Genomic DNA, 27,501 nt, shown 5'->3' on the forward strand with positions numbered 1-27,501 from the left:
GTAATTAGTGCCAAGTTGGTGGAACTATTTGGGAGGGACTAGGGCATGTGGTCTTATAAGAAGAGATGTGTCACTTGGGACAGGCTTTGAGGTTTCAAAAGACTCAGAGCATTCTCTCTCTTTCTCTCTCTCTCTCTCTCTCTGGATCTTTCCCTCTCTTCTCTGCTTCCCTGTTTCACCAACTTTGTAGATCAATGTGTAAGCTTTTTTAATTGTTCCTTCTTCCACCCCTTTCCTCTGCCATCACGGACTCTGACAACCTGAAACTGTAAGAACAAAATTAAAAATTTTCATTTATAAAAAAAAAAAAAAAGAAATGGAACACTGAAGAAAAAAATGAAGAAGATATCAGAAGATGGACAGATCTCCCATGGATGCATTGGTAGGATTAACATAGCAAAAATAGTCATCCTAGCAAAAGTATTCTACAAATTCAACACACTTCCCAAAATTCCAAAAGAATTCTTCACAGATCTTGAAAAGACAATTTTTATTTAGCTTCATATGGAAACATGAAAAAGCCAGGATAAATAAAACAATCTTGAATAGCTAAAGGGCTATCACCATCCCTGATTTCAAGTTGTACTACAGAGATATAGTAATAAAAACAGCATGGTGTTGGCACCAAAACAGACAGATTGATCAATAGAATGAAACTGGAGCCCCAGAAATAAATCAACACACGTATGAACACTTGTTTGTTATTGTTGTTGGTTTTTAAGTAAAGAAGCCAGAAATACACACTGGAAAATGAAAACATCTTTAACATATGGGATTGATTGAACTGGATGAGTGCATGTAGGAGAATGAAAATTGATTCATGCTGATCATCCCTGGACAAGACTCAACTCCAAATGGATCAAAGACTCCAACATAAAACCAGATACACCAATCTTGTGGATAACCCTGGTCTTGTATTTTGCTGCTAATCCTGCTTTTCCAGGAGGGGTTGCAGATGAGGAGTAAATCATGAATACAGGTGACTTGTGAACCTTTTCCCCACCTTAACTTTTTAAATAAAGGCTAGAGCCAGTGATTAGGCAATAGGAGGGAAGATAAATCTGAAAAGTTTGGGGGATAAGGGAGAGAGGAGGAGAGAGAGGATGATGGAGTAGTGGGAGGTGGAAAAAAGATGGAGCAGAAGCTTGTGGCCTGGAGAAACCACAAGTTATAAGGTATCTGTTGAGGATGGCTCTGTGCTGCTTGTATTTTTATGTTAATTCTGCTCTCCTGTGAAAGGTTGTCTGGACAGAGGAATGAGTCACATGTTCAGGTGGCTTCTTGTGAACCAATCCCCTAATGTATAAAAGAGTCAATCACTGGGTGAGTAGGCAGGACTTCTGGGTTGGATGGAGGAAGAGAGGAAGCAGGAGGGAGTTAGGTCCTTTTGGAACAGGACAGCATAAGGGTAAGTTGTAGCTGCTAGAGTTTTCTGGTATCATGAGTGTTGGAGACAGATGCTGGAAGTGATATTAGAACAGACATTTCTGAAGTTCATAGATGAGTCTGAGCAACAGACAGATAAACTTAAGATTTGGCAACATGGCCTAGAGGAAACACTAGAACTAAAGGTTCAGGATCTAATAGGTCAAAATAAACAACAGAAAGTGGAGAATGAAGGTTGGAGACAGGAGCTGGAAGAGACATTAGAAAAAAGAATTTGACAATTCACAGATCAGACTGAACAGCAAGGAGATAGAGATAAAATTTGGAAGCAAAGTCTAGAGGATAATTTATTAAAGCTAGCTAATCAAAATAAGGGAGACGTTGCAATATTAGAATTACAACATAAAGAGAAGCTAAGATTATGGAAGCAGGGCTTAGAACAGAAGATACAGGGAATTATAGAGCAGCATGAACAACAGAAAGAGAAATTTAAGATTTGGCAACGTAGCTTAGAGGAAACACTAAAATTGAAGACACAGGAAATTATAGATCAGAATAAGAGACAGAAAGATGAAAATGAAGGTGTGAGACAGGAGCTGGAAAAGATGCTAGACCAAAGGATGCAGCAGCTCACAGATCAGACTGAGCACCAAAGGGAAAATAATGAGGAGTGGAGGCAAGGCTTGGAGAATAACCTTTTAAAATTAATCAATCAAAATAAAATGGACACCAGACTATAAGAATTGCAATGTAAAAAAAAAAAATCAAAATGTGGGGGCAAAACCTTGAATAGAGAATTCAGGAAATCAAGAACAGAAGCAGCAACAAATGGAGAGATATGAAGTGTGGACACAGATCTTAAGGGAGGAATTTAAAATTTCAATTAAGGAAAATACTCAGGTAGAGACAGAAGATAAAATTAGAGAAAGCCAACCAAATGTCATTAGAAAACAAACCTTAATCTATCCAGCTAACATACAACAAAGACCTCCAGATGATTATCCACAGGGTTATCAGGAATTTGAATGGCAATCCGTGCATGTGTTAGATCTGAGAAAATTTAAGGAAAGTGTCACTAATTTTGGAATGCATTTGCCATTTGTAAAAAAAAAAATCCTGACTTCTTGGGCTATTAAAAATAGAATAATCCCTCAAGACTAGAAGGATATGGCAAGAGCAATACTAGAACCTGCTTCAAATTTACAATAGTTCGCATGGTGGAGAAACAAGGAGAGGGAGATAGCATGATAAAATAGAGCCAGTGGTAGAAAGATTTCTACAGAACAACTGCTTGGTGAAGGTCGCTTTGCTGAGGTAGCGGTTCTGGCTGTATATGGTGGATATGATGAGGAAACTCTGGCATTGTGTTGACTGTCAGCCTTAAAGGCCTGGGACAAAGTCACAGAATTAGGGAAAAGACTTGAACCATTTACTCAAGTCATACAAGGCCCACAAGAAACCTTCCCTGACTTTTCACAAAGGCTAACCTCAGCTGTGGAAAGGAGTATATCAGATTCAACAGCAAAAAGGGGAATGATTGAGTCTTTATCCTTTGAAAATGCAAATGATGAATGCAAGGAAATAATCAGACCACAGAGGGCAAGGTCAGCATCAATAGATGAGTGGATTAGACATACAGCTGATGTTGGATCTTGCTCACCTGATATGACTGTAATAGGAGAAGCTGACACTAGACACCTAAAAATCACCCAAGATTTCAAAATGTTTTAATTGTGGTGAGCAGGGTCATCTTAGAAATGACTGCAGGAAAAACCAAAGTGATACCAAAAAGGAGTCTAATGCCTTCGGGAATGTGTCAAAAATATGTGGCAAAGGCTGACATTTGACCAGGGAATGTAGAGCACCAACAGACAAATGGGGCAACACCATGCCAAAAAACTCCCGGGGGGGGGGGGGGAAGGGGGCTCTCGCAGGCCCCAATGCCAGGCAGGGAGAATTCTCTTCCCCAGGACAATTAAACTTCACTGCTTCAAAAACAGATGTTCTGGGACCAGACATGGCTGTGGCAAGTTCTACAGAAGATTCAAAAAGCCTCAAAGGGAACCATAAATGAATATTTTGGCAAACTTCTATAGAGATCAAGGGCCAAAAGTAAGAATACTAGTAAACATTGAGATTGAAGGAATGGTTGACACTGGAGCAGATATCACCATTATCTCTCCAAAATCTTAACCTGCAAGTTGGCCACTTCAAGAAGTAGATATCCAATTTGAAAGAGTTGGGACCTATCCCAAATAAGCAAAGTATCAGATGGCTTAAATGTATAGCACCAGAAGGTCAGGTAGGAAAATTGAGGCCATATGTGGCTGATAGAGCCATTAACTTATGGGGAAGAGATCTATTACAGCAGTGGAAAACCAAATTAATATCTCCAGTTTCAGTGTCTAGCCATGAAACCCATCAGGCTCCTAATAAAAATTTTAAATTAGTTAGGGAACGTTATCAAAGGCAGTTACAGACTTCCAAGCAGTCCATAAACAAGATACAGCAGAGGCCGACAATTGAGCTCTACCCCAAGGACCCACTGCTGCCAAGACACCAACAGCCTTACCACTAAGGTGATTGACTGACTAACCCATTTGGATTGATCAGTGGTCTATGACAAAAGAAAAACTACAGGCATTAGAACAGCTGGTCCAGGAGCAGCTGGAGGCTCAGCATATAAAGGAGTCTACTTGCCCTTGGAATTCTTCAGTATTTGTTATTAAAAAGAAATCGGGCAAATGGAGGATGTTGACAGTTCTCAGAGCGAGTAACAAGATTATTCAGTCAATGAGTTCTTTGCAGCCTGGGATCCCATTGCCTTCCTTGTTGCATAAGGAATGGTCTGTCATAGTGATTGATCTGAATGATTGTTTTTTCACAATTCTTCTACATGAATGCGATAAGGAAGGAGTTGCTTTCTCAGTACCTATCTTCAATAGAGGTCTCTCAATAAAAAGATATCAGTGGAAAATCCTGCCACAAAGAATATTAAATAGCCCTACCTTGTGTTAATATTTTGTACAACAGCCACTGGAGATGATTTGCAAGCAATTTCCCCAATCCATTATTTATTATGATATGGATAGTATCTTATTGGCTGATTCAGATATAAATATCGTGGAAAGAATGTTTGATGAAATAAAAAAATTCCTTGCCTTGCTGGGGATTGCAAATCACCCCTGAAAAAAATACAAAGAGAGGATTCTATTAATTATCTAGGGTATAAAATAAGTCTGCAAAGGGTTAGGCTACAAAAGGTGCAAATCAGAAGATACCAATAAAGGACCCTTAATGATTTTCAGAAGCTACTAGGAGATATCAACTGGCTGTGGCCTGCGATTTGCTTGGCCACTCAAGAGCTAAGCAATTTATTTCAAACCTTAGAAGGCGATAAAGATTTAAAAAGCCCAAGGAAAATATCAGCTGAGGCTGAGAAGGAGTTAGCTTTGGTAGAAAGGAAATTGCAGGTTACACATCTAGATCATATTGATTCAAAGATGGCCTGCATCTTAATTATCTTACCTTCTACTCATTCTCCTACAGGAATTCTTATGCAGAGGGAAGATTATATCTTAGAATGTATATTTTTAGCACATAATCAGAGTATGAAATTAAAAACCTACATTGAGAAGGTCTCTGAATTGGTACTAAAGGACAAATGAGACTTTGACAATTAGTCTGAATGGATCCAGCTAAACTGTGGTACTTTTTACTAACACAGAAATTGCCTCGTTATGGGCACAAGATGAACACTGGTAAAGAGCATGCAGTAACTTCTTGGGAGAGATGAACAACAGATACCCTAAAAGCAAGTGGCTTCAGTTCATAGAACTAATTGGATTCTTCCTCGTATAATAGAGTGAACTCTAATATCTAGAGCCGCTATGTTTTACACTGATGCCAGTAAATCAGGAAAGGCAGTATATAAATCAGAAGATATAAGTAAGGTGGCTGAGAGTCCTTATAAGTCAGTTCAAAAATCTGAATTATATGCAATAATTATATGTTGTCAGATTTTCAAGAGTTTGAATACAGTAACTGACTCTCACATAGAGACTGCTGAATTTATTCAGGGTGATTCTGAATTGACTTCACTATTTATTCAGCTACAACAAATGATCAGAAATAGGATCCACTATATATAACACACATAAGATCCCATACAGGTGTGCCAGGTCCTCTGGAGCAAGGTAATAATGAAATTGGCCAACTATTGATCAGAAGTGTACAAGAGGCTTCAGAATTCCATAAAAACCATAAAGTTAACAGCAAAAGTTAAAAAAAAATTCTCTATCACTTAGCAACAAAACAATTGTGAGGCAATGTCCTACTTGTTCATTATATAACCAAACTCCATTGCCTACAGGAACTAAGGGGAGCCAAAGAAATGACGTTTGGCAAATGGGTGTTTTCCATTTTACAGAGTTTGGTAAACTGAAATATGTGCACCATACTACAGACACACATTCAGGATTTCAATGGGCAACTGCCTTAGCGTCAGAAAACGCTGACTCGGTAATTACTCATTTGTTAGAAGTTATGGCCATTCTGGGAATATCCACACAAATTAAAACAGACCATGGTCCAGCATATATCTCTAATAAGATGAAGCAATTTTTGCATATTATAATATAAAACATGTTGCAGGCATATCATACAATGCTACGGGACAAGCGATTGTGGCGGGATCTAACTGAACGCTAAAGGAGACGCTTAATAGGCAAAGGGATCGACAAGCGCCCCAAAGATAGATCCCATCGTGCTTTATTAACCTTAAATTTTGTTACCTTAAATTTTTAAAATGCTAATGAACAAAATATCACTGCTGCTGAAAAACATTGGATTGTGGAAAAAAAAACTATTGAACTAAATCAGCCTGTTTATATTAAGGATATTCTAACACTAGAATGGAAAATGGGAAATGTGTTATGCTGGGGGAAGGGTTATGTCTCTGTTTCCACAAAAAAAGAAAAGCTGTGGGTTCCTTCCAAGTTGATAAAAATCAGACATGACAAAGGGAGATCCCTTGGTGACAGAGAAGAAAAGAGAGACTAACACAATCAACAAAATAGGTGATGTATATGTGGTGATATTTATGTCTCTGTATATGAAGAAAGCTCTGGAACTTGCTGAGACCAAAATGTCTTTACACAGCCAATAACACTTATTGAGTACAAATCTCTAATGACTTGTTATTACATACCATCCTTTATGAAGGCACCTATACAAAGTTATATTGCAGTTTGATGATGTGATTAAACTAACCTGAAGAAAGACAGTTATCTTTCTTGATTGATCATCATTGACCAATCTGTGCTCCCTGCATGCTCCATGTGAATGTCTTTATAGAACTACATGTTGCTTTTAAGTTTTATACACTGTAGGGTGAAACAAGAGAAAGACAGCCCTGAAAAGATTCACACTCCGGGATGCTGAGATTCTGGGATCTTCCATTCCAGCTTTACGCTTGACACTACTTTAACTACATCGAAGCTGCTTCTTTTAGAGACTTGCTTCCAGAACTGTTCCAGAATAGCTAGCTTCCCTATCCAGCCTTTCAGACTGTCATGGTCAAGATGTCAGCTAAACAATGAACTTTCTTAGCATAGTGACTAGAAGGCAAATGATGCCAATTAGCTCTCATTTGACAAAGTCAATTTTCCTATTTTTCTTTAGGACCCCAGATGGGAATTCTTTGCTCCAATTCAGCTGGAAGCAGAAGAAAGATCATCATCCCAGTTCCTTATGTTGGGGTGGTTGGTTCTGGTTAGTTTAGGATTATAGATATGCTGCCTTTTAAGGGATACTTTACAAATGTAGCTTTGGACAGGGAGGGAAATAGAGAACTTAAACTCAGGGATTTCTATCTTTCCTTTCCTCTTCTCTATCCTTCCTTCTTAGGTAAAAAAGGAAGGAGGTGTGAAAGAAAGGGGTGATATAGTAATATCATAGAAGTTATAGAAATAGACAAATAGGGATAAGTTAGCAAATTTACTCTTAAGTAAAACATTACATAGCTATATCTTACATTGGTAAAAATCTTTATAATTTATTCAAAGTTGAAGTTATAATCTCTTACATTGGTACAGAATTTGATACAAATTTAAAGTTTTCATTGGTATGAATTTCTTATTGATATAAAATTGGGATTAATATTGTTACTCTCATATAGGCATTACACATTTAAGAATATAAGGCTTAGACCCAGTCCTTTTTTTTTGTTTTGTTTTGTTTTGTTTTTTTTTGTTTGTTTGTTTGTTTTTTTGTTTTTTGAGACAGGGTTTCTGTGTATATCCCTGGCTGTCCTGGAATTCACTCTGTAGACCAGGCTGGCCTTGAACTCAGAAATCCACCTGCCTCTCCCTCCCTCCGGAGTGCTGGGATTAAAGGCGCGCACCACCACGCCTGGTCCAAACCAGTCATTCTATAACTGCTATTATAAACTGTTTTTAGATGATTAAGCAATACGGAGTTAAGTGCCAGATAGCAAACTCATGGTCCTGAGTTAATTAAAAGGGTGTTTCTGAGATATTTCAATTAGAAATGGTTGGGAGTAGTCAAGGCTTGACAGTTCAGAGATGCTTTGGGTAGATAGTCTCCACAGGCATCAGAAGTCCACAGAATATGATGTTTATGGACATTTCTTCATTAAAGATAATTTGACTAGAGACCTGTCTGCTCCTGACAGCACCCCTTTCTTGGATTAAAAGAAGAAATTGAGCATCAATGGAGTTGCTCCGGTTGTGGTGAGACAGCCACTAGGCAAGAATTGTCTCATTTGATCTACAGACAAAATACTGTCCAGAAAAAGGTCACACTAAGCAGAATAGTCGACTGATAATCTCAAGGTAATCAGCCCTTCAAAATTCTGCAAAAGGTCTATCAGATGATCCTGGGCCAGAAGGCTGAAGACCAATGCTCTAACGTTTTGAAGAATAGGGACTGTTCAGGTGATCAGCAATCTCTATAAACTGGCTAAGTTTTGGAAGCTATATTTTGTGCTTCTCATATTTCAGGTAATATTAGTTGTTCTTGGACTTCTGACAGGATTGAAGACTGGTAGTCTCATAGCCAGCCCAAGATGTTTAGCATTGAGAAAGATGATATAAATTTCAGAGGATGGTTTTCAGATGGCATGCAATCTCACGCCAGGACATGAGTCAGGTGTAGGATTATAAGTCTTTTACATTAGGACAGATGACAAAGGTCCTATTTAATTGACAAAAATGATGGGCTGGGTGTTAGGTATATCTTGTACTTTGTAAACTAAAAAATGGTAATGTTCTCAATTTATATCTGAGATAAAAGAGTCTTTTAATTGGACAGAAAGGGGGAAGTGTTTTGGATAGCCCTGGTCTTATATTTTGATGCTAGTTCTGCTTTCCCAGGAGGGGTTGAAGACGAGGAGTGAATCATGTATACAGGTGACTTGTGAACCTTCTCCCCACCTTAACTTTTCAGATAAAGGCTACCAGTGATTTGGCAGTAGCAGGGAAGGTGGAGCTGAAAAGTTTGGGGGAGAAGGGAAAGAGGAGAGAGAGGATGATGGAGTAAGAGGAGGTGGAAGGAAGATGGAGCAGAGCTTGTGTCTTGGAGAAACCTCGAGTTATAAGGGATCTCATCGATGGGAAATAGATTGGTGTAGTGGTAGATCTGCCCAATCTAGGTGTGTAGCTTGTATTCCTATTAATTGAGTGTGATTTCTTTGACCGGGCTTTTTTGGGTTGAAGATTTACCTCAACACACCAGCCAGATAGAAGAGAAAGTGAGGAATATCTCTGAATTCATTGGCCCAGGGAAAGACTTTCTGAATAGAACATCTTACTACATATACTAATTAATAACTAATAATTAATAACTGATAAATGTGCCTGAGAGGCTTCTGTATGGCAAAGGACACCACCATTTGAACAAAATGGCAGGCTGCAGCAAGGGGCAAGTTTGTACAAACTATACATCTGATAGAGGGCTAATCTCCAAAATATATAAAGAACTCAAAAAATTAGATATTATCAAAAACAAATAACCCAACTTAAAAGTGGGTACAGTTGAGCGTGGTGGTGCATGCCTTTAAACCCTGCACTTTGGAGGCAGAGGCAGGTAGATTTCTGTGAATTCAAGACCATCCTGGACTACAAATCACGTTCCAGGACAGCCAGGGCTGTTACACAGAGAAACCCTGTCTCAAAAAAGTTGGGTGGGATACAAATCCAAACAGAGAATTCTTAAAAGAGGAAATTGATATGACTGAGAAACATTTTAAAAATGTTCAACATCCTTAGTCAACAGGGAAAGGCAAATCAAAACTACTTTGAGACTTCATTGTACATTCGTCAGAATGGCCAAGTTGTCAATAAAGCAAATGACAACTCATGTTGGCGAGGATGTGGAATGAGGGGACCACTCCTCCATTGCTGGTGGGAGTGCAAACTTGTACAATCACTAAGGGAATCAGTGTGTTGGTTCCTCGGAACCCGGACTAGATCTACCTCAAGTTCCAGCTACACCTTCTCCAGCATATACTCAAAGGACTCCACATCCTACTATAGAGAAATTTGTTCAACCATGTTCATTGAGCTCTATAACAGCCAGAAATTGCGAAAAACCTTGATGTCCTCAACAGATAAACAGTTAAGAAATTATGGACCATTTACACAATGGAGTATTACTCAGGTTTTCAAAAGATAAAATCATGAAATTTACAGGTAAATGAACATAACTAGAAAAAAAATCATCCTGAGTGAGATAATCCAGACCCAGAAAGATACTGTATGCATTTGCTTATATGTGGATATTACCCACTAAACAACTGATAACCAAGCTACAATCCATAAACTCACACATGACTAGGAAAGACAGGCCTCTCTAGGGAAGACAAATAGAATATGCAGTTATGTATGGTATTATGGTTTGTATATGCTTGGCCCAGGAAGTGGCACTAATAGAAGGTGTGGCCCTGTTGGAGTAGGTGTGTCACTGTGGGTCTGGGTTTTAAGACCTTCATTCTCCTTTCTGGAAGTGAGCATTCTGCTAGCAACCTTCAGATGAAGATGTATGACACTCAGCTCTGCCTGAAACATGCCTGCCTGGATGCTGCCATGCTCCTACCTTGATGATATGGGACTGAACCTCTGAACCTGTGAGCTAGTCCCAGCTAAATGTTGTTTATATAAGAGTTGCCTCCGCCATGGTGTCTGTTCACAGCAGTAAAACCCTAATTAGGACAGATGGGGAACAGCTGGGATGGGAGGATCAAGTTGGGATGGGAAGGGAAGAGGGAAATGAGGTAGGGAATACAGGGAGAGACAGGTAAAATTAATGGCCATTTGAAAAATAGTATGGAAGCCTAATACAGTAGAAGCTTCCTAGAATATATGTATATATATAAAGGAGAACTAAATAAAATCACCAAGTAATGGGGGCACAGAACCACAACTGGATATTTGTCACCAAATGAAGCTTGCTGAATAGGGAATGGGGTACATTTAGTTAAATTGTTGATCAAAGGAGTCCCATGGGAAACACTAAACAACCAGACTATTGTCGAGACTATAGGTTGCTTTTCAGAAATTGGTGGGCAAGGCTTCATTGTTGAAGATGACACCTACCCAACTCATTGAATACAGTGAAGTTGAGCTGGCTACCATATAGAATCTTCACTCCTGCATGCTATTTTTTTTTTTTTTTTTTGGTACAGGAAGGTACTCTGTAGACAACCAAAGGAGAAGTATTCACATCCCAGATACAAAACTTTTGATTTATAATGATGTCCTGCCTTCAAGATTTGCTAGTACAACAGTGACACAAAGCTTGTGAGAGTAACTGAAGCAAGTCTTCCCAGCTCAAGCAAGATGAGCATGGCTCTGGCAGGCCTTTCTCCTCTCATTCTCTCTGCCTTTCTAACACTGTTAGATTACATTCCTAAAGCTAGCTCCCAATGTTTATTCCCTTATTTGACCGCTTCCTCCTCCTAAGCCTGACTAGCAAGGTCCAACAATCAAAATTTCCCCTTAGGTCACCTAGTTAACATGTCCAATTAAAATTAAACATCCCATCCTAACACAAGGTTTCCCCTTCTTCACATGTGAACTGCCATTTTCCTATGCACTGTGTCTGTCTCCTCTCTATACAGATGCTGTCCAGGACAAATCCTCTTCCTCCTTCTCCCTTGTTCCTTTTCTTTTCTCCTAATTTTCTATCTCTTATCTTTGTCTCTTATTTCTTATCCTCTATTTCTCTCAGGCAAATGCATCTCCTTTGTGCCGAGAACTTGGTCTTGGAGGTCCTGAGCTGATAGTTTCCCTTCCAGTAACTGACCAATACGTATTATGATTTAAGGTCCTCTCCATGAGATGAAACCCATTCCTGACACTCCTTGCATGACCAAGAACGTGAGACTAGATAGTCCAGGGATCTAAAGGAAAAGCAAATTCTACTATTCTACTAAAGAATGTAGCAATGAAAATTTTCTAATGACGTTCTTCTATATTCATAGATAGTGCCTTGATCAGACATCATCAGAGAAAATGAGAACAAATACAGAGACTCACAGCCAGACAACACACAGAGAGTAAAAGACCATAAAAAAAAATCATCCCTAAAAGGGATATTTCCATCAAATCCCTCCCCTCATGCTTCCCTGTAGAAGAGGAAGTGAAAAGAGTGTTAGAGCCTGAGGGGATGGGGGCACCATTGAAACAAAGCCCTCTAAATCAATACAACTGATGCACATATAAACTTACAGGGCTCGAGACAGCATGCATAGGGCCATCATGAGTCCTTTGTGTATAAATCATGGCTTCCAGTTTAGTGTTTTTTTTTTTTTTTTTTTTTATGGGATTCCTGAATATGCAAGTGACTGAGTTTCTTTGTCTCTATCTGCTCCTTGTGCCTTTTCTAGGGCTCTTTTTCTTGTGTTTGCTTGCTTTGTCCTATTCCAACATGTTAGTTTTTGTCTTAGGTTATTTTACTTTGCTTGATTAGTATCTGTTAGAAGCCTGTTTGCTAATATGAGGCAGAAAGGAGATGAGTCAGATGGGAGTGGAGGTGGGGAGGAACTGGGAAGAATAGGATGGAAAACTACAATCAGAATATATTATGTGAGGAAAATAATCTATTTTCAAGAAAAAAAAGAAACACACACACACACACAACCAAAACAAATGTATATGATGCAATAAGGGGTCCATGGTTCAACTAGGCAAGTGTCCTTGAAAAAAATGACGAGACTCCAGTTTTTTCCCTGCTTTCTGTCTCAGGTTGTCATAGCTTGATTTCTGTTGCTGTGATAAAACTCTTACAAAAAAAATTGAAAAAAAGAGAGTTTATTTCACCATACAACTCCCAGGCCACAATCCATCACTAATGGAAGGATCAAGGAGGAGACAGGAGGCCATCAGGGCAGGAGCTCAAGGCAGGACCTTGAGACAGGAAGTAAGGCAGAGACCATGGAAGAACACTCTTTACTGGCTCACTCTCTATTGGTTGCTCTGCTTGCTTTCTTCTACAACCTGAATCACCCACACAGGCACAATGAGCTGGGTCGTCCCTCATGCATCACAAATTAAGAAAATGCCCCTAGAGACACCCCACAGGCCAATCTAATGGCACTACTTACTCAGTTGAAAGTCCTTCTTCCCAGGGGACTATAATTTGTGTCAGTGTGACAAAAACGAACTAGTATACATGATGTATTTCTTCCACACATGTGTCCACTATGACATGATGTACCCAAGAAGGCCTCTCCAAACCTCAACCAATGTCAGTCAGCACCATGAACCTCCAGAAAACTATGAGCTAAATTAACCATTTTCTTCATAGTGCCAAGGGAGGACAAAGTGTCTTTGTTCCCTGACACTTTCATTTTCTACACATTGTACCAAAATATGCACCAAATTTTAGTGCCCTACACCCTAGTTATAAAGTGTTAAACAGGTAGAATAATGTCTTAAATAAGCTGAATAAAAATGAGAAATGGAAAAAATTTTCAAAGGATTGAAATGTTTAGTAGTTATTCATTTTGGACTCCTTGTTTTAAGAGGACTGTAACAACTTAAAAGTTTGTGTGCCTGTCTGTTGCCTGTGTGTATGAGAGAGAGAGAGAGAGAGAGAGAGAGAGAGAGAGAGAGAGAGAGAGAGAGAGAGAAGAGAAGAGAAGAGAAGAGAAGAGAAGAGAAGAGAAGAGAAGAGAAGAGAAGAGAAGAGAAGAGAAGAGAAGAGAAGAGAAGAGAAGAGAAGAGAAATAAGACACTTATAAGACGTGAGGTGAAGAAAAAGTCTTGTCATGGCTTTTTCATTGTTGTAGTGAAACCCTTGAGAAACAGCGTACAGAGAATTGTTTATTTTGCTGGACTTTGCAGACACTGACTCTGCGTGCATGAGGAGGGGAAGCATCATGGTGACTGAAGTATGTGGCACTCACATCGTGGCAGACAGTAAGCCACCTGAGACTGAGAGGACCTGCTGGAACATACCTCCCTCCCCCGCCGAGATACCCCCCCCCAGGGGCCTAATTCCTGTAGGTAAGTTCCACTTAACATTTCAAACATCTCCAAAAATAGAACCACCAGCTGGGCCCCAAGAGTTGAACACAGAATATATCAGAAGATATATTAAAAAAACTCATGGTCAGTTTCAATAAAAAGAGAAGCAAAACTTTAATCTAAATATAACCTCCTTTTCTTTTGTGGTGGTGTGGTTCTAGGAGAGGAGACTAAAAACTACTTTGTGTGATTAGCTGATTAGCATCAGAATAAAAAAAAAAAGAGTAGATTCTATTTCAAAGACAGAGAAGAAGAGGGTTACAAATACATAGGAGTGATCCCACATCTGAACCAAATGGGCTGTTGAAAGTAGAAAGACCATGTGTGTTCTTTTGTGTTGGGTTACCTCACTCAGGATGATATTTTCTACTTCCATATATTTGCCTGAGAATTTCATGAATTCATTGGTCCTGTGAAGGTTCGATGCCCCAATATAGGGGAATGCCAAGACAGGGAAGCCAGAGTAGGTGTGTTAATTAGCAGGAAGGGAGGTTAGTGGGAGAGATGGTTTCAGAGAAGAAACAAGGAAATGGGATAACATTTGACATATAAATAAAGAAAATATCTAATTAAAAAAAAAAGAAAGTAGAAAGACAGGTCTACCCATATATATTTCAAAGAAACTATGTTGCTTCCCCCAACCTCAGTGCACTTGGGAGGCACCATTAGCTAAGACATTAGGGGACCTGGGACACAAAAACTCAGGAGAGTTGGAGGGTAGGATTACCTGCCTAGCCCACACACTGGAAAGTGGAGCATGGTCAGCAATGGCCCATGAGTAAAGGCAATGCCGGTAGGCACTGTACCCTTGTTCAATACAGACTCAACACCAGAAAAAACAAACAAACAAACAAACAAAAAACAAAAACAAAAACAAACTAAACCAACATTGGAAAGAGTTTATAGTTTAGTTGCCACCTCCTACCATAAACCAGTCTCTAATTTTCCAGGACCTAGAGAAATGTTGAAACACGTCTCCCCCCCCCCCTTTATTCTTTCTTTTTTCAACCATGTGTTTATGCTTGTTTATTGCTATACTGTCAGTTTTTACTTTATCATATTTTTAAAACACTGTTTTATTATCTCTTCTCCTTCATACTTTGACTTAAATGTTCTCATTCTTTTTTTTTTATTATTGGACAATATTTTCTCTTTCTGCTCTAGTTCCCCCTCCCTTTCTTTCAAATAAATTTGAAGATTTATTTTATTTTATATGTGGTGCTTTGAATGAGAATAGCTCCCATAGGCTCATATATTTTTTATACTCAATTCCCAGTTGACGAACTGTTTGGAAGGATTAGTAGGTAGGACCTTGTTGGAGTTGGTGTGTCACTGTGAGTGGGCTTTGAATTTTCAAAAGTATGTCCTGGCTAGTCTCTGTTGCTCTTCCTGCTGTCTGTGGATCAGGATATAAAGCTCCTAGATATTTCTTTAATACTATTCCTACCTGAATTCCTCCATGCTTCCCATCATGATGATATGAACTAAACCTCTGAAACTGTCAGCAAGGCTCAATGAAGTGTTTTCTTTTCCAAAAGCTGTGTTGGTGATGACATCTCTTCACAGCAGAGAGCAGTGACTAAGACAATAAGTGTTTTGCTTTGTATGTGCATTGCATATGTGCTTATGCCTAGCAAGGTAAGAAAAGAGCATTTGATTCCCTGGAACTGGAGTTATAGATGCTGCAAATCACCATGGGAACCCATCCCAGGTTCTTTACAAGAACAACAAATACTCTTCCTCATATGCATGAAAACATCACAATGAAACACTTTCTTGGTATAATAACCAAAAATTCATTTAAAATACATTATTTTGATTCTTGGAAGCAGATTTCATATAAACTAGACAAATATATTCTCTAAACCAGTATTTACAGTTTTCAAGCTTTCATTAATTTAAAAACAGATACTAGAAAATGAGGAAAAGAAAGAAACCTTTTACTTATTTTATAACGAATATGTACTCAATAAATCCAAACTTTTTTTATTTCTTTTGATTTTATACTATTTTATTCTTTTCACACTTCCTTACTTTATATCCTAAATTTATTTGTAGGGTTGAGATATGACATCATGGTATTTTCTTTTTCTTTTATTTTCTGCTTTTTTTAAAACAATGTCATTTCCCTAAAAGAACAATATATTTTTAAAATGTATTCAGGAGACCAAAAGTGAATTATCGGCAAAGCTTTGCACTAGTGAAAATCTGATTGGCAAAGCTTTGCACTAGTGAAATTCCAGATTGATGTGTAATAGGATACTGTGTTGGTTTGTGTGTGCTTGGCCCAGGGAGTGGCACTATGAGGAGGTGTGGCCTTGTTGGAGTAGGTGTGTCACTGTGAGAGTGGGCTTAAGACCCTCATCCTAGCAGTCTTCTACTAGCAATCTTCAGAAGAAGATGTGGAATTCTCTCAGCTCCTCCTGCACCGTGCCTTTCTGAACACTGCCATGCTCCTGCCTTGATGATAATGGACTGAACCTATGGACCTGTAAGTCAGCCCCAATTAAATGTTGTCCTTATAAAAGTTGCCTTGATCAGCCGGGCGTGGTGGCACATGCCTTTAATTCCAGAACTCAGGAGGCAGAGGCAGGCGGATTTCTGAGATCGAGGCTAGCCTGGTCTGTAAAGTGAGTTCCAGGACAGCCAGGGCTATACAGAGAAACCCTGTCTTGAAAACCAACTAACCAACCAACCAACCAAACAAAAAAGAGTTGCCTTGATCATGATGTCTGGTCACAGCAGTAAACCCCTAACTAAGACAGAACTCTTGCCATCTGCCAATAGTTGTATTGAGTTCAGACCTCCTTGAATATGCCAGAGAAATGATGCCAGTGCTCAGGCTGCAGAAACAAAGGTGATGTGTCTAGGCCTTGGGTACACACATGAGAAGCCATTGTCATTGCTCCAGCTGGAACAGCTCTACCTGCTGTCTGTCTCTAGGATTCCTGTTTTCATCTCAGATTCAAAGTAGAATCTCGACGCTTCCCCACCCCCAACAACATGTTGATTACCACAGGTTTTTTTGTTTGTTTGATTGTTTTTTTGTTTTTTTTTTTTAAAGAATGATAAAGTCAAAATAAAAACTTGGGTTCAGGAAATTGAATTGTACAAATTAATTTAAATCATTAGTAGAGATAATGTTTAAATAACTCACAGGGCCCACTGATGCTTCTTTGGTAAATGATAAGGAAATGTCATTTACAGAAAATACAATTAATATTTTCTTCATGTTTCTTAATTCTGTTTTTTTAATCACCACCATTTGTAACATGAAGCAGTAGTAACATTCCATGCTAAGAAGCTCCTTAATCAGAAAGGTAAACAACTCAAAAGAGCTTTGGAAGTCCCTGAAACTGACCAGATTCACTAGGCTCTGACCTGCTAGATTTAGCAAAAAAAGCTACAAAGAAGATTCTTAGACAAGCCACGCTACAAAGAAGACCCTGAGACTAGATCAGCTGTTTGAAAGAAGCAAAAAGCAGACAAGATGCCTAAAACAGATGGAAAAGACACTGCTCTGCTGCGGAGTGTCCTGGTGCTGTTTGTATTTGATGCTAGTTCTGCTTCCTCAAGCGGGGCTGTCCTGATAAGGAGGTCATCACGGTACTCAGGTGATGCCATGTGAACCTTCTTTCCATTTTAACTGGTCAATAAAGACAGCGGAAGTTAATCGGTGGATGAAGGATAAGTTGGGATTTCTGGGTCCCAGGAGGAAGAGGAGGAGAGAGAGGGAGAGGTATTTGGACCAGGCTGTGGAGCAGATAGGAAGTAGCAGACATGCTCAGGGACTGATATTTCTTAGCTTCTACAGGTGGCTGCAGAGGCTAAGGAAGATGGGGCAAGATATTCTTTGCTCAGCCATTGAGTTATCTGGTTAGTTTAAAAATATAACTGTCTGGTGTTTTACATCCTTGGAAACTCAGGTGGGGCAGAGAAAGGGTGGTTGTTAGAAGCCTGACGAAATTAGCTGTGGGACCTGGGTGATATGGCGATTGCCAGCATTGGGCAAGGAGCAAGAGTGCATTTTAAAATTACCCGCAACACTCTTCAACCTGCTGAATTGTCTGAAGGATGTACAGTGTGCTCCAGGTTGCCAACGTATGTGAGCTGTCATTTATGCTGGGGTGGGCCTTGGTGATGCAGCTGTCTTTGAGTCATTTCTGCTCCTGTAAGCAACCTCTCACCCATATTCTTAAAAGTAACCCTAGTAAAACTCATGGTTAATCAAGTTGAACTTTGGTGTTATCCATACTTTGGTCTGTCCTGGGGTGAGTAGACATGTGTGTTTCGTCTCTCCAGGAAAAGTTTTGTCATACAACAGCAGAGACTACTATCAATGTGATTTTCTACAGCTGAATTTTAACTGAATTCTTCAGATTCCATGGATAACTTTAAAATTTTATAAATGACCAAACGATTTGGCAAAATGTAAATTTATTAATTTATCCACTTAACATTTTCCTTGATATCTGGTCATAGGTATAGACTTTTATATTTGAAAAACTTTTCTCAAAATCATGTTTAAATGGTACAAAGTTTAAATGTTTCAAACAATTGTGTCAAAGCACAAATGCTTAAAGTCATGCATGGTCCAACACCAAAACAATGATGGATATGTGCTAGAGAACTAATGAGTCTTTAATTGTTTTCTTGAACCATGGTTTGAATACTTACTGTGGTACACTGTTATGAGTATTATATGTGTTCAGACTCAGAAGTTTGCAAGGAAATAAGTAAAAACAAATTAGAAACTGCATTTTCTTTTATCCAGTGCTCATATTTTTAATCACAGAGCTGTAGTCTGAAACCCAAGAGCTGCCAAGATTATGGTTCTTTAATATTTTAAAGTCACGGACATACTGCATCTTATACATAGTTATAAATATTACAGATATGTAGTATATATTTTCTGAGTTCCACAGAAAACAAGTGATATAATATAAAGATTAAAATATATTGTGACCCCAAGACAGAAGAAAAACTTAACTGAAAAGGATCAGGAGGCCAGAGATGATTGTTGTTCTTACACAACAACCTGAAAAAACACAAATAAACAGCTATTATTCCATTTCTGAGGAAGTAGAGTGTTCTACAGAATCAAAGATGATTAAACAAAGTAGAATTGCTGAGACTGAAGGTTCACCCAAGGAGAGTAGTAAATTTGCTTCCCTGAGGACTCTCTTACCTTTGAGCCTAGAAGCCAATGGGGAGCGGAGGAAAGAGTTGAGCTGGAAACCTTTAAAGTGGGACCAAGTTTCTTAAAAGGCTTTGGATCCAAACAAAGCCCAAGAGAAAACTTAAGGGGTAAGAATGAACAGAAGTAAGCCATGGTTTGTTAAAACTGAAAGCAGATTCAGCCCACAAAAGTCTTTTAGGCCTGGAATTATCAGTCCATTATTCCTATAGTAGATATACCTCTGGGGAAAAATTACTAGGGACAAAAGAACACAACTGATGAATTTAAAAACAGTAGATAGAGATGCATAGTCTTAATATTAAATTTAGCAGACAAGAATTAAATGAACAAGGCTGACAAAAAGATTAATTCCACCAAGGAATTTTTATTTGCATTAAAGTATCAAATAGATAAACTACATTTAACATAGAACAAATAAATTCAAAATTGATAAGTTGCTATTTGGTTTTGCAGAATATTAGGAATAAAGGAAGGTAGGCCTAGGAAATCAAATCACAGTTAAATAGATAATCAAATTGAAGCAAGCTTGCACACACACACACACACACAGGACCAAGGAAAGAGAGAGACATGATGGGAGGGGAAGAAAACATCTTAAATAGTATAGTTTGGATTACAGAAACAGGAGAAGAAAAAGTAGTACAAATGGAAAAATTGAAGAGAAATTGAAGAAAACAAAACAAAACACTGAGTGAAAAACTTCCAAGGTTGGTGAGAGACATCAGTCCACAGATACAAGGAGTACATTGAATCCAAAGCAGAAGTGCAAATCCAAAGCAGAAAGACACTTATGTGTGGTTATATCACTGTGGCAAGCCAAAATCAAAGAGGAAAACACCATCGATTTATTCACTTGTTTATTTTCATGTAGTTCATGCTGGCATTGAACTTGGCACATAGTTGAGGGGACCATGAATTTCTTTTTCTTTCTCTTTCTTTCTTTCTTTCTCTCTCTCTCTCTTTCTCTCTCTCTTTCTTTCTTTTTTTCTTTCTTTCTTTCTTTCTTTCTTTCTTTCTTTCTTTCTTTCTTTCTTTCTCTCTCTCTCTTTCTTTCTTTCTTCCTTTCCTTTTAATCTTCTTCAGTAACTAATTTTTTTTCTTTTGCATCATCTTTTAAATTTTTTTTAAAAATTAATTTAATTTTTACACTCTATATTTTATTCCCCCTCCCTGCTTTCTAATCATTCTGCATCCATCTCTCAATTGCTGGGAGGACAGGCAATTGCTATTACCTGGAACCAAATCCAGGGTTTCCTACAGGCTTGGATAAGGACCCTACCAACTGCGCTACTGTGGTGGATGAATAAGCATGTCTCCCAGAGGCTTGGGAATTAGAACACTTGGTTTCTAATTGATGGACTTGTTTGTAGAAGTTTGGGGGGAGGGGATGTGCAGCCTTGCTGGAGAAAGCATGTCACTGAGGTCAGGCATTAAGAGTATATAGCTTCACCCTACATCTAGCTTGCGCTCTGTTTTTGTGCTTGCATTTGAAGAGGCAGCTCTCAGCTTCTTGTTCCTGCCAACATGACTGCTGCTTGCTGTCATTTCTCCCTACCATGATGCATTCTTATACCCCTGGAACCATAAGTCAAAATAAACTCTCTTTTCTGTGAGTTGCTTTTGGTCATAGTATTTTATCACAGCAACAGAAAAGCAACTACTACACAAGTTGGTATCAGAGAATGGGCTGTTGCTGTGAAGAACATGACCATGTTGTTTTAGGAAGAATATGAAGACTTTGGAACGTTGGACTAGAGAAGCAGAAATGTCCACACAAGCATAGACATATATGTTTTGAAAGACACCTTGTATTAGGAATACACCAAGAACCCCTACAAATTAATAACGACAATAACAACAGTTGGTACACAAAAGTGAGCAAGACTTTTGAAGAGAAATTGAAGAAAACAAACAAAACACTGAGTGAAAAACTTCCAAGGTTGGTGAGAGACATCAGTCCACAGATACAAGGAGTACATTGAACCCAAAGCAGAAGTGCAAATCCAACAATTTTAATTTACGTTACCAAGATGGGCAAAAAATATGAAAAGATGGTCAACATTAGTAAGTGGGGGAAGATGAGTGACAGCCACAATGAGCTTGCACGGCACAGCCATCAACATGACTGACATGTTGGCAAGCAACACCAAGTACAATGAGATTGTCAAGCACAACATATGTTGCTAGAAGGAATGTAAATTGATTTGGAGTTTGGAACAGTTCGACAGTATCTACTAAGCTAAATATCCTGGACCAATTATCTCCTAGCAATTTCACCCCTGTTCACACAGCAAACAGAGATGCATCTGCCAACAGACATGGGCTAAAATGTCCATATCACTATCACTCAAAGGAGCCACATACTAGAACCACCTTCAATATCCTTCAGTAGTGGAATGGACCAATACATGTGATATCTTTATAAAAAGGTGCATTGCTCATCACTGAAAAAAAAACTGTTGAAATCCATTGTGTGAAGTTGTATCTTTGTATATTCAGTTGTTAATTCTGTATCCTCAAAGAGCTAAATGCTGGCAGGATCTGGTATTGTTATTTTCATGGCACAACCCAGGTTTCATATTTTGTAAGTATTTGTTCCTTCATCGCCTGCCTAAGGAAATTAGAACTGTATCTGTTTGGCTCTAGTAAAGACCCAATGACCAATAGCTGGGCAGGAAGTGGAAAGTGGATCTTCTGGGCAGAGAGAGGGACTCTGGGAGAAGAATTGAGAGGGAAGAGATTTGTCAGTGGATTCAGAGGTAGACAAATGGACCAGAGCAGAGCATAGCAGAGAGGAGCAGAGAAGTAGACCTGGCCACATGGCAGTGCATAGGCTAGGATTAGTCAGGGTAGAGTAGTCAGGAGACTGCTAAGCCTAAGCTTTAAAATATTAAAAAGACTCTGTGTCAATATTTATATAGCTGGCAAGTTCATGAAAGTCTCACTATAAATAGTGGTCCAGATAATGAGTGAATCTCAGAAACAGGACATAAAGTTAGGAGGCTGATGCAGAGATTATAAACTTTTTAGAGTTGATTATTTTGAATTTGTACATGAAATTCAGAATTCAGCACAACTGACAGGAGGCTATGGAAGTGATTAACTGTAGAAATGCAGACTTAGAGAAAGCAAGATGGCATCCTAAACGGTGGGGGACTGAAAAATATTTTTTATTATGATCTAGAGCAGAGGTGATTTATTGTCCACCCCCAGGGAAATCTGTCAATATCTAGAGAAATTTTTGATTGCCATGTCTCAGGAGGTCTTTACAGACTCCCAGGGGGAAAGGTTGGGAATGATGTTTCATAATTCACTGAAAAGTTTTATACAGAGAGTACCTATTTGGCCAAATGTAGGGAGTCCTAAGAGTGGAAGCTCTGACTTAAGCAGCAATTAGAAGATGACATACCTATGTGTACAGCTTGTATATCTAAATTTCTCTTGTAAGCACTAAAAATAAAAAGATGAAATAGTGTTTTAGGCCTGCAATCTAAATACTCAGGACACCAAGCCAGGAAGATCACAAACTTTAGATTCTGTTTTTTAAAAACCCAAAATAGGATGAATAAAGAAAATACACATGTATGTTCATATTATTTTCTGTGTTGGAAATCAAATCCAGGTCTTTGGACTTGCTAGGTGAATGCCCCTTACATGCACTTTTAGACAATAGTCTAATATTGTTTTCTTTGATACTAATTATCAACAAAACATTTATTGAAATTATAAGAAATCTTCTAGTTCATTAAATCTCACAATCACCCCACAATCAGTCACCAATCCTTTATAGGGTCAGAATGGAACATGATTATTTCTATTGTCTTTGAATCTGGTCATATAGCCCTAAAGGAGTTACATGTGTTTTATATTTGAATCTGGGGTGTAGTTTAGTGATGATCACCGATGGATATCTGAGGCCTGGTGTGTTCATCCCAAGCATGAAAGTACGTGTAGATTCACCACACACACACACACACACACACACACACACACACACACATCAGTGCCAGCCACGTGTTATCCTTGTTATAGATGTATGATCTAACTCTGAGCTGTTCACTCTGGGGCATAAGGAAAACACAAGCCAGATTCCAGGCCTTCGCTTCCTCACTGTTAGACAGAGAAGCACAGGACACCACCACCCAGCTCCTCATCAGGTCAAATTGTAATTTTGCACCAGATGCCTTAGTCTTAAATACATATAGAAACATGGATTTGAATGGATTTTACAATTTAGAGTTAAATTTATAACTACAAATCAGGATGGTTAGCTGGCTTTAATAACTTGGGAGATAACTCAGGTGAAGTGATACTGCTGGGACAATGTGGCACCTTACTTATGTTCACAAATGATCCCCAGTGCAAATAGAATCAAACCAGCAGACTAGAACCAAGGTACTCTGTTTTCCAAATTCCTAATAATGGAATATCACTTTGAACATATTCCATCTGGAAGGCCATCAGAGTTGATTATGAATGGTCTCTGCTAGAGCCTGTTCAATTGTGCTAGAACTCCTGTAGCTATGTCTAAACCCTCAAACTCTCAACTCAAGGTAACATTCAGGGAACATCTCAGACACTGCTGGTAGTCAGTGACTCACACTCTTGTTGTACTGAATGCTAAACGGTGACTCACAATGAATCTATTAGCTGTTGAATGACACTGTGCTTATTTGAATAGAAGCTCACATTGTGAGTCACTTGGTGGTGCCCTAAAAACCATCCTTCAGATTTCTACCTGGACAGTGATTCACATGATAATCGAGCTGCGACCTGACTTGACTGACACATGTCATTTCAAAATTCCTGTCTGTGGAACTGGCTTGGGATTAGTCTAGAAAGTTACTCCCTGCTAAATGCCCAATATTTCTAAGAACATAAAGGCCCCCTGAGACACAAAATCAAGGGTAACATAGATATTCAGCTTACATACAAGAGAAAACCATGCTCTCCTACTTCAAGGATGCAGCACAATTCTAGAAATACTTTCCCCAGAAACACCCTGCTCCTTAAGATAACTCTGTAAGGGAAGACATTAGTTCCTCAGCTGTTCCTGTGAGGGTGGCTCCTTTAAGCTGTCCTCCACATCTTCTCATAGACAGTGAGCATGGTTCCATAGATAGACTTGAATATTCAAGTAGGATATACGGTAAGATTTTCAGAACTGGAATGTGACACCCCTAGCTAAGTTCCTTTATTCAAATAGGCAAGATTTTCTATTTAACTTGCCAGTCCATAAAATTTGAAAGAATAAAAATCACCTGTGTGATTACAAAAAGCTTTCCTAGAAGGCCTTCTCATGGGAATGACCTTCAGGCAAGCAGGAAAGAGATTTTTAAAATATAAAAGAAGCTTGAAGATGATTTCTAATATAAAATTTCTCAAAGGTATTAATAGAATATGCAACTGAATGTACCCCCTCATGGGACCTTAATTCTCTGCTAGTCCTAACACCTTTGTGGTCATGTCTTTATAATGCCAAGTACCATGGCAACAGAACCTTGTGTTTCTCAGTGTTGAAGCTAACACATACTGTATATTTCATCCTTCTATGTATATCCTAGCCTCACGGTTGTGAAAGGGATCACAGATCCTCAGGGTAGTTTGTCAGAGCTATGAGGAAAGAGTCAGAATTCTAGTCTTCCTTCAGCCCCTCACTAGTTGAAATCCTAAACTCTCTGAATGTTTCCTCATTTGTAAAATGAAGAAGGTCGAATAAGTAATTAGGTTATCACAATCATCCTATATTTTATGTGATAAATAGCTTTTGGGGTGAATTGCTTAGTATTCTTCAAAGTGTTAGCCTGTCTATTCATATAACAAGTCTCCAAACTTTCTTAAATAAAAGATCAAGTACCTCATTTCAGTATTTATATTGGCTATTTTATAAGTACCATGATTTAATGTGTAATTCTTTAAATGTATATTTGTTTAACAAAAGGAACTCCTTTCCTGATTGTCCGAGACAAGGTCTCATGTAGCCTAGACTGGCTCTGAATTTGCTGTGTGAGGGAGAATGGCTTGAGCTTCTGATCCTCTTGTGTGTTGGGATTACCTTCATGGACACAACAGAAGTTTACACAGCGCTGGGGCTGGAACCTGGGCCTTTGTGCATTTACACAAGTGCTCTATCAACTGAAATATATATCTACCCCCCATAAACCCAACTCTTTAAAGCACTTAATTATTCCTATTGGGATCTGGTTTGTTTGCTTGGTTGGTTTTGTGTGTGGTGTATTGGAGGGGTGGTGAAGACATGGTTCACAGGGAGGTCAGAAGACAGGTCTGTGCAGTCAGTTCTTTCCTTCCACATTTACATGTGCTTTTGGGTGCCTGGATTTAAATTTAGGTCCTCAGGCTTGCACACTAAGTGCTTTACCTGTTGTAACATCTCACCAAATCCAACTCTTTTTAAAGAGAAAAGTTCTCTTCAAATTATGTTAGATGCTTATATACAAATATCTCTTAATTATCCACAAAGGGTTCAGGGATAGAGAAATGAACTGTATTTAAATTTATGAATTGAGAGAAAACATTTACTGCTTTATGCTTTTGATATCAAAACCCTTTTTAGTGTGTAAACATATTGTTTATAGCATATGAAAACAGGCATCATGCTACTGATCTTTATATTCTTTTATTTTTTTGAGAAAGAATGACAATATGTAGCTCACTTGATCTCAAGTTCTATATTTTCCTTCCCTAGCCTTGGGAGAGCTGGGGCTAGTGATGCATGCATACTTTTATGTTCATAATGTCTTTAGATTTTGAACTCCACTAGGCCAGTGTTGCATCAATATAATAACAGTAGGTACAGCTTTTTTTATTTATAAATTTTATATCTATGCATGAGTGCCTGCATGTATGTGGGAACACTACAAGCATGCCAAGTGCCTGCTGAGGCAAGGAGACTGGATCCCCTAGCACTAAGGCTACAGGTTGTTGAGAGTACATTCTTTTAACCCATGAGCCGTCTGTCTGTTCAACGATTTGACTAGTTTTTGCATAGCAGGAGCCCAGAAATTGTGCTGTATTAACCTGCAGTGGCAAGTGGGAGCCAAGGCCATCCAGCCAGCTATCTGGCTGTGAAGTCTTGGAAACCCACAAGAGGGTAGCCTAGAACACAGTCTCTGGAGAGGATTTCCTTTCCAGCACTCTCAGTCAGGACAGAAACCCTTCTGCAGCACCACTTTCTTCGCGCTGTGGCTCTGTTCTCCACCTGAGGGCGCAGAGGCAGCAGTTGCTATGGCCAGAACCCCCTTGCCCACTTTAGCCCGGCTCCAAACGTGCTTTCACCCCACGTCCATCAGCAGTTGTGTGAGTGTGGCTAGCTAGCTCTTCTTGCCCAGGTTTTGCTTGCTGCTTATGGACTCCAGGAAGATCCTGACCCAACCCAGCCCCAGAGAGCCCACCTCTCCCGCACTCCACCTTCAGACCTGCGCGGTCGCAGCGCCCGTGCACCCCTCCCCAACGCCCACCTTCGGTCGCCCACTCCCTATGTGTGGAAATCCTTCAGCGCATTGAAACGTCTCCCCAAACACCCACCCCACCCCCGCGTGCTACCTCTTCCGAGGCCTCTCCCTTACCCACTCCCCTGAAGCAGTAGGTGGGGTTAGCCACAGATCTCCGAAAGAGCACACCCTTGTCCTAGGGAGCTGTCTCCCTTTAGGCTCCTTGCCAGCCCAATTTCCCCAAGTCTGAGGGCACCATCATACAAAGACCCGACTCCCCATCGCTCACCTCCGCGCAGCCTCTCTGCTTCCTACCCGAACGAACCTTCAGTCGCTGCAGCCTCCGCACCTCCGCGGGTTCCAACCTCCCCAGCCCCCCGAGTGTGGGAAATCTAGCTCCCAGGCCCGATAAGGACAATCCCCATCTTCTGTCCCTTAAGTGACTGTTCGGTCTACTCAGTTGTCTGGTGTTGCCGCCCGCAGCGCTCCGGGCGCGGTCTGAGCGCCTACTTGCAGCTCAGCTCCGCCAGCCGGCCTGTGATGCGCTTCTCTGAAAGGGAGGTAGTGCGTTCCGGGAGTGTCACCTCCTCAACCTGCGCTCAAATTGCCCGCCCCAGGTCCTCAGACCAAGGTGCATCCTTCCCCCAACCGAGAGAGAGCCGAGACTCATCCACTCGCTTGGGCTCTCCCAAATGCTTGGCATGTCTGATGTGCACTTTAGACCTTAATGGCATTTTTCGTCCCTCGCTGAGACTCAGAGTCCGGACCACCTGCTTGGTGGGTCTGATAATAACTGATCACAATGGTTCGGAGCCTTCCCTCAGACAATGGGATGTTCCGAACTCACAACCCACTCGCCACAACTGACTAACCCTAAGGGCGATGACCAGCCAGGGATTGCACCACCAGGCAAGGG

At 39.7% G+C, this 27,501-nt stretch overlaps 1 protein-coding gene and 1 pseudogene across 3 annotated transcripts in view; one reads left to right on the forward strand and one right to left on the reverse strand.

The window, feature by feature from the left end:
* Rgs20 (regulator of G protein signaling 20) overlaps positions 1 to 27,501 on the reverse strand; it is a 154,671-nt gene that overhangs the window by 86,420 nt on the left and 40,750 nt on the right. The window contains exon 1 of one of the 3 annotated variants that reach the window (XM_085835444.1): positions 26,875 to 27,083. The exons of the other annotated variants lie outside the window; for them this stretch is intronic. The gene's annotated coding sequence lies outside the window, so the exon portion shown is untranslated. Of the gene's footprint in view, positions 1 to 26,874; positions 27,084 to 27,501 lie in introns of those variants that run through there. 3 annotated transcript variants of the gene reach the window in all.
* LOC147005992 (uncharacterized) lies at positions 1,458 to 27,452 on the forward strand (annotated as a pseudogene).

The sequence above is a fragment of the Mus caroli genome, unplaced genomic scaffold (assembly GCF_978045245.1).
Source record: "Mus caroli unplaced genomic scaffold, Mus_caroli_1 scaffold_1, whole genome shotgun sequence".
Lineage (NCBI taxonomy): Eukaryota > Metazoa > Chordata > Mammalia > Rodentia > Muridae > Mus > Mus caroli.